At 42.6% G+C, this 8,596-nt stretch overlaps 1 long non-coding RNA gene across 1 annotated transcript; it reads right to left on the bottom strand.

The window, feature by feature from the left end:
• Positions 1 to 1,262: 1,262 nt before the first annotated feature.
• LOC106943539 (uncharacterized) lies at positions 1,263 to 4,634 on the bottom strand. The gene is made up of 2 exons (XR_001423937.1): positions 4,471 to 4,634; positions 1,263 to 4,346 (listed from the first exon to the last, which is right to left on the bottom strand). It is a non-coding gene; the product is annotated as an uncharacterized LOC106943539 (long non-coding RNA).
• Between the last annotated feature and the right edge of the window lie 3,962 nt (positions 4,635 to 8,596).

The following is an 8,596-nucleotide window of genomic DNA, read 5'->3' on the forward strand; positions in this document are numbered from 1 at the left end:
TAACATTTTTAATGAATATTTTACACTATTGATTCTATAGATATTATATACTCATTTTAATCAAAATTAGTTCAAATTCTGGCATATTTCTAATCACCTGATTATGATTATGTTCATTTTATGTTCAACACAAGCTAGTGCGGTTGAACACAGGAATTTCTGTCAGCAGTAGAAAGCAGTAGCCATTGTTGAAAACCAGTCATGCATAACGCACACGTCATCATTTTTCACACAGACGTGGTTACCGTGTAAACGACTGGCCGTTTCGCTGGCCTGCCATCGTCATGTGAACAGGGCCTAGATAAATCCTCGCAACAATTCAGAGAAATGAGTAATCGTACCGTTTGAACTTTGGTCAGGCCTCATTCAGGGTGACTAACTATAACTGATCCACCTTCAGCAACCAGAAGCAAGCACCTAGACACCTTAGCGACCACTCAGTCAGTCTCACCAAGCTGCTGGTTGGACTGGAACAGCCGAGCGACGCTCTCTAACTGTCCTCACCCCTCCACCTCTCAAACCCCCCCACCTCCACCTCTTTTTCCCATTATTCTGACACATTTAGCCTTCACACATTTCATCTCTGCATTTTCTCCTTTTCAAACGTGTAAAGTGGCGGCCCAAGTGGCAGATCGCCATGATTGTGACACAGGGCTTAATTTGCTCCTGACAAATAGGACAATGAGAGAGAGAGGGACGAAGAAGGGGTGAGGAGGTGGGGCTGGGGGGATATACATCAACATTAGAGAGGCTACTAAAAGCTGGAGCAGCAGCACTTATTCCACAAAGAAAAATTAACAATTCAATAAGCGAGATGAAAATAGTTGGTGCTTGAAAGCCAAAAACGCAGAACTCCAAAAACAGCAATAAAGCAAAGTGGGATTGAGGCTGAGTGCCCAATGTTTTTTTTGTTTTTTTCTTATCTTCTAAATTTTTTTTTAAATGTATTTTTTATTTTGTGGACACCAAACTACTAAAAACTGTGTCAGCGCTCATCATTCTACGGCGCTTCTCTATTATGAGCTCATTACAGCAGAGAGGACGGCGCTGGGTAACTGTTTGACCCTCTGTGCTCAGCCGACGTCCTTGGCTCTCCGTGTGAGAGTCCCATCGAGGGAAACGCTCCCTGCTCTTCGCTGCGTCCCGTCTGCAAACACATCGGCAAAAACACCCGAAGCAACGATGGCAAGGGAGGCCTGATTAAGGTTCGCTGAGTTTACCGCACTAAAACGAAGCAGAACCACCTTTTATTTTTTATTTTAATTAGCCATGGAGGTCTCCGTGCAACGATTGTGGCTTGTGGAATAGATGCCTCTCTCTCTCTTTCCCTATCACTCCGTGGAGGAGGGGTGAGCATTTGCATGGACACAGCAGCAGACACTATCTCAATATCATGACCTCCAACCGCCCCCAGGTGGCCCCCTGTTGCTCCGTTCATTCATCCTCAGCTTTAGGCCCGGTTTCAGAGAGTGAATGGAGAGGGAGAAGTGGTGAGGCGTAGTGAGTTTATTAATAGCAACACTTCATAATGCAGGAAGAGGTGAGAAGGCTCTTTAGCTTTCGTCTAAATATACGGACAAAAAGCTTGTGGATCTCTGAAGCGCTGCCCTCCAGGGGTCAGATGACTGAAACGCCATTCATATCTTCCAAGCTGTTCTGCTGAGATGCAACACAGAAGGTGGGTGGCGAAGATGAAAACAGAAACAAGAGCCGCGACGGTCTCTGCTGGTGGTATGCCCAGGGATGCCCCCCACTGGCTTCAGTTCAGCTCGGCTTGATTTCTTTATGAACACGACGATAGCTCACCAACCGATATCTGCATGCTAACATGTTGCTCTGGATGCTAACGGGCTACTTCGTATGTCGCTTTAATCCTTTCAGGGACTTGCTCTCTATCTCCAAAATTCAATTACTGAAAAACATGGGTACACCCTGGACAACTCATGTACAGGTCGAAGGTCAAGTAGGAGAAGCATATTAACCTAACAGAGACCTTGTCTGAGAAAGCTGAACAATATATGCTACAGAAAATACAAAAATTATGCAAAAACTGAACATTTCAGCAGCAAAACAGTGGAAACATCTGGCTTACTGTTGGAAAAATGTTTCTTTAAATTAAATCATTGATTTGATTATCATTTAGTCATTTGCTGCCCTTTATCTTTATATTTCTAGACAGTCTAGTTCCAGAATAACATGACATATTGACCTGGTACGTTACATCATTTACAGTATGTCTCTCATAAATGACACTAACTCATAACGTGTCCTTGCTGGCAGGTTTCAAAGACCAAAACTGCTATTGATGATATTTAAAAATTTTTTAGTAATTGTACATTTAAGGATGAGAATGTGAGATTTAAGTGGCATGTAATGTGGAAGTAATTTAAGTTACTATGGTGTTTGGAGATTTAAATGTTGAGTATGAAATGGGCAGGAAAGGTCTTGTATCTTCTACCTGCTCCTTTCAAACAGATAAAATGAAATTGCATGACAAAATGTGGGAAAGTTCAAGAGGCCTGAATCGTTCTGTACGGCCCTTTGTGGATGGATATGACCCATCCTTTTATTTTCCATGGTCTACACCTGCTTTTCGATGCAGGGTCACGGGGTCGGGGGACACCAGCCACAAACCGAAGCTGAACGAAGTTCACAACATTTGGCCACCATTTCTCACAGCTGTCCCCTGAGAGGAACCATTCTTCAGGTAAGCACAATATGTCATCATCATCATAATCAACAGTTCCCTTTCCTAATGAGAGGGAAAGGTGTGATATTTTTAAGCTCCAGCCACAGCAGCTGCCTCTGTGCGGGAGTAATTCAGGTCAAGCAGCTCCCCAGCAGGTGCTAAACATGTCCGCCACGCCAGGAACATTAACTGGCACCGAAAGACTCCAGGGGTCAAAGGCTTTCTCAGGTCTAGACTGGGTGCAACCTGAGGGAGATGACAACTGAGAGGAAGCCAAGAAAGCTGGGAGACAAGAGGCCTTTCTGTCCGATTCATGCAGCAGCTAGATCTGCTTTCTGTACGTTACAAACGCTGTAGCGTCGAACAAGAAAAAAAAAAAAAAAAGAAGGATCACTTGAACCTGTTCAAAGCTGAGCCATATGGTAATGCAAATATTTCACATCAAGTTCTCACTGGAGGCTACAACGCACATTTTTATTAATTCAGTGGCAGAGCTTGCTTTTTCTCTCTCTTTTTTAGGGTTACTCAGATATAATAAAAAGAGGCTGGGATTACATTACTTCCAACCGTTTGAGGGAAGAAAGAGAATCCCTCATATAAGATTCAAATGCATTTGCAAGCTCTGATAAATGAATTCATGACTCAATCTTCGTGGAGTACAGTGGAGTGCGTGGCGCGGAGCCAGGATTTCTGAAAGTCTCACAACTCCTTCTCAATTAGACGAACCACAGACAAGTTGTTTAAAAAAAAAAAAAAAAAAAAAAAAAAACTCAAGTCGGCTTTGAATTTAACCGATGTCATCATGTGAAAACTTTTGTCTTTTCTTCTGGCTCTGCCTGCAAGAGAGACGCTCTCACTTTGACATATTCAGTGACAAATTTCCTGCCAGAATAACTGATATTTGTCTCAATCCGGTCACCATATTTGTTTTTTTTTAGCAGGGAGGTTAAACAGCTTCATAGGATCGTCGCCGAGGTGTTTTGTTTCTCATCCTTTCCCATCTCAGTCACAAATGATTCCATCAAATCGTTGACCATAAGTGGTGCTACTCTGTTTTGCATGATAGTCCGCTCATAAGGCGCCGTGCTCAAAAGCTACTGGTTGCAGGTCGTCAAGACAACCGGCTGGACAGAGAGCATTTTCCAGAGTCAGCAACATCCCTTGTATTTTTACGTTTTCTCACGTCACAACCGCAAACTTCAACAAGTCTCGTAATTTTATCTGACTGACCAAAACAAAAGTAGTGCATTATTGCAAATAAGACAGGAACTAAAACTGTATTCAAAACGTTTTATAAAGCTCTTAGAAGTGTGCATTTATCTCAGCGGTCTTTGCTCTAATAACCCTGAATAAAACCCCAACCAGCTGCATTCAGAGCTTGCCTAATCATTCATTTTACCTCCGTGGGTTTAATTTGATCTCTGTAGCTCTCCGAAGGACCACTGAGAACTTTGGTGAACCAACAGCATCGTGGAAACCGACATACCCGGCAGACAGGTCAGGGAGAAAGTCATCGAGAAGTTTAAAGCAGGATCAGTTCGGGAAACTTTTCACCGGCATCTACTCAGCATGGCTAAACTGGGCTCTGTTTGGTTGTTGGATTTCCCACTAGTAAAGGTTACATGGTTCCAGCCTCTTTTCAGTACCTACTTTGCTCCTAAGCCAGGAGAAAGACATCATGTCTGAAGACTGGTGGTTACTCACTATGAGGTGGATTAACTGGTTCCATCACAAGAGTGACTCCTTTACAATATTTAGATCTACTGTTTGTAAAAACTCACAAAAATGACTGAGCCCATTTGGAGCTGAAAATTGACATTACCAATGGTCCAAAGATGAGGTCCATACATGTTTGTGCTTGTTCCATTGAATTGTGTTTGTGTCACATACGGATCACGAGGTGTTACTTTTCTAACTCTGGGCTCGTCAGGACAACACCATCTACATAGAGGTGGAGCTCAATTTTAATAAAAAAAGAAAATTGAAAACAAATTTAATGAAAAAAGACCTGGAATGTCTGAAGTTCCACAGCTGAAAGACTGGATGGTACACACTCAAAAACTGTGACCTTCTACTGGATCACAGACTAACAAAAATGAACTGAGCTTACTGGGACAAACAAATCATGCAGTGTGGTCTCAGCTCAGCACTGAAGTATACACACCCCAGGGATGATTGGCTTAGGGAGACTAGACATAGTCTTCTCTTCTGTTTTACCTATGCTTCTGCACTGATCCAACCAAGAAGTTAGGACAAAAAGAAGTTTGGGGTTGGTCTTGTAAACTCTGGTGGTGTTGTGGTAAGGCTCTGTTGGTGGCATTAAATTGCTGTGGGTGAGGCTTTGGTGATCATTTCCACTTGACCTCTTTAGGACTAAGTCATCAGGTGCCTCCCCCCCTCCTAAACTCTGGCAGGTCAATACCTGCCCAGAGAGTTGAATGTTCCAGGGATTGTCCCTTCTTGGGATGTATAGGCTCCCAATCATCAAACATGCCAAAACACGCCTACCCTGTACTGGCCAATGCACCTTGGATGCTGAGTCAGGGGGGCTTGGCTGGTACCTTTGCCTTCCTGTGGTCCTATTTCTGTGTCAGCCGTAAGGATTATCCTGTGGGGTGTCTGGTGTCTGTCTGACTGGGACTGGAGTGGATTTCTGAGGCCTGCTGCTCCTAGGTGCTGAGTGTTGCGAGATTTCCACTCTTCATACCATTCTAACATCACTGCACCTCCAGGTGACAAATTCCCACACACACGGCAAGTATGTGTACAAGTATGTACAAATATAAGTTATTCTTTTATTGACGTGGCCTGTCAATAAAAGAATAAAAGAAGAAGACGTGGCCTGTCTACTTTGATCCAAGATGCAGTTATGATTTAATAAAGAAGCCGCACGATTACAATACAACAAACAAAAGATCAATTCTGCAAGCTTGATCTTTGCTGCCTTCACAAATACGCTCTGGCATATGAAGGCAGCCGACTTCTCCATAAAGTATGCCTGACATGGTGAGACAGGACACAAATAAAGCCGGGGTAGGCTAGAGAAGAATAATCCCAGCATTGAATGCAGGGAACTCTTCAGCTATTCATCTGAGGGAAAGACAGTGACACAACTGTGAACCTATCAGGCTAGGGCAAGGAAAATCTGATAACAGGACAAATATTAGTCATAATTTCCACTAATCTGTCATTTACGGAAGAGTGAAATAAAGAAGGCCAATAGAAATCACGTGTAGTTTCCCAAAAGTCATGTAGGAGACACAAATACGCCCTATAGCTCTGGCATATGCCAGAGAATGATCAAAGTGTATTTAGGAGTTAAAATGAGAAAAATATTCATTCTTTAGATGTGCAAAACAGGTAGAGATACACCCCAAAAGACTTGCTGGTTTAAGAACAACAAAACGTTTTGACTCGGGGCAGGCTAAATATAAATACCTGACACATATTAGTGGAAAAATGTTGAAAACTATCCATCTGCCACATAAGGTTCCAACAAAACAAACCAAGATTTATGGTTGTACCATGTGAGACAGAACGTCTCACTTTCATCACATGAAGGCCAGGCCCATTAGAGCGTGTAACACACAACATGAACCAGATAGATGTGAATAAATCACACAGTTGAAAAGGTGATTTTTTCTTTCCTCCCCAGCTGCATACAAAATGCCAACTTCAATGTGTTTCAATACCAAACGATGACATTTTAGGTGAAAATAAAAAAAAAACCCAACAAAAACCAAATTCATATTCAGGTAGGTCGTTGAAAAGCCGATGTCAGAAAGTTGAGGCAAAACAAAGAGCAGCACAGGACCTCAAATCCACTCTTTGCTCTCGCTGCATAACAATTTATTCAAATTGCAGAGAAATTTGCAATTATTATAATTCATCTCAACCCACAAAAGCGATGTTAAACACCTTTTGTGAAGTGCACTGAAAGCTCCTCTGAGAGGAAAACTGGAACTGTAGTATATAGCATGCAGGCTCAGCTCCTGCTGAAGGTGTCTGCATCAGAACCTGAGCAGGTGTTCCCCAAAAGATCAACATGGGAGTTAAATTTAGGAACATTTAACAATCTGAGAGAACTTCAAGTGATGCTACTTCAAGGGAGACGTTCGGTCATAAACTGCTGGTTTGATACTGAAGCTTTTTTTTGTTACTTAGAATAGGATTTCATACATGACGAGAAAGGAAGTTGGCATCAACTCCATTGTCACCAGCTGCATTTCCATTGACCGCGTAATTATGCAATTTGACATTTTGTAAATAAATGATCTTAATGGAAACTCTTGTTTTTCAATAAAATGATTTGACGATAGGAAGAGGTGGTTGTTTTGGCTGCATTAAAATTGGTTTATGTTGTAAAACTGCATTGGAAACAGTTTTGCATCACTCAAGTCACATGATCAACAACCGGATGTTGTCACTGGCACAAACCACGAAGCATAAGAGGACAGGAAGTAACTGGATCACGACGTGGTATGTGAACAAACCTATTCACCTGTCATTTTAATAATATTTCTTATTTGATGTATTAAATAAGAAACATAAACACAATAGCAAAATTGTGTTTTTTCGACATTAGCGGAATACTGACAAAGTTTTGCGCACATTTGTAATGGAAACGCAGCTACTGCTTCCTTAAAGTCCTTCCTGTGATGCATTTCAGGATATAGCCAGACACTGAGCACCTCCTCTGCTGTTATCAGATCTCCACTCAGCACAATTTGGGCAAGGTCAGAAATTCAGCATATAAATTGCACAAAAAAAGTGTGGCTTCTGATTAAGTTGCCATGCTGATCATGTGTTGCTTGAAAACGGTGCAAACAGACGGCTTTTCATCATGTGGCGTCCATCCATCCAACCATCCATCCATCCATCCATCCATCCGTCTCTTCTCACTTCAATCGCTTCTCTTTAGCACAACTGATCCAAACCCAACTCATTTCCTAAGAAGGTTTTCTTCGATCATTGTTGGTAATCACGCGCCTGCTCTGGAAATTGTGCGTGAAGACACCGTTACGCATCACAGTGGGCGTTTTGGCGACACCGTGGCGCAGCCGTCGCGTGCCTCGGCGCGGCAAAGTCCTGCGTATGGAGCATGTCTAACTCATCGAAGCTGGTTGAATTTACCAGACACTTTACAAACAAACCCGACGCAGTGACGAGTCCCGGTCACTGCCGTGCTTTTTCTCCGGAAAAGGAACCGACCGCAGCTGGTAAAGAGACCATCTTACCCTCCGGTGGCCTAATTTGGCATATCGCACAATTCAGGGCGCTGTGTTTGAAACATGACTTAACGATTATTACGAGTAGGATTCAATTCATGACTTGTGAAGCGAAAAGTGCAAATGACAGTAATTTGCGCGCAAAAAAAGGAGTTTTGCTTAAACACTCCAGATTAAAGTAGTACATCATATGCGGGTTTTTTTTTTTTTTTTTTTTTTTTTAAGGAGAGCTAAACGGATTAGCAGAATCATCGGTATCCATCCCTGCAGCAGTTAAACCCACAGAGCTCTGAAATGAAAACGATTCCTCGGACTGAGTGTCGGGGACCTGTGTGAATAATCCCGCACAAGTCGTCTGGACATTGCGTAAACACATCCACAGCTGCTCTCTGTCACCAGTCGCAGTAGGATGCTCTTATTCTTTTTTTCCCTAAATGTTCCCCCCACACTCTTACCACGCGTGGTTTCCAAACACTCATGTCCATCAGTTCCCTCCACACATACACACATTGACGCGCTCACGCACACAAACACTGAACTCAGCGTGTCTACTTAGAAAGCAGCCAAAAACAAACAGCACAGCGCAGGTTTCCTCCAAAAAAACTGACCCATTACGCGTCATCTGGGTTCTGCTTTTTCATTCTAGAAAACAGCACGCATTCATTTAAAAAAAAAAAAA

Source organism: Poecilia latipinna, unplaced genomic scaffold (genome assembly GCF_001443285.1).
Source record: "Poecilia latipinna isolate Pla-1442-1.1 unplaced genomic scaffold, P_latipinna-1.0 Scaffold5442, whole genome shotgun sequence".
Classification (NCBI taxonomy): domain Eukaryota; kingdom Metazoa; phylum Chordata; class Actinopteri; order Cyprinodontiformes; family Poeciliidae; genus Poecilia; species Poecilia latipinna.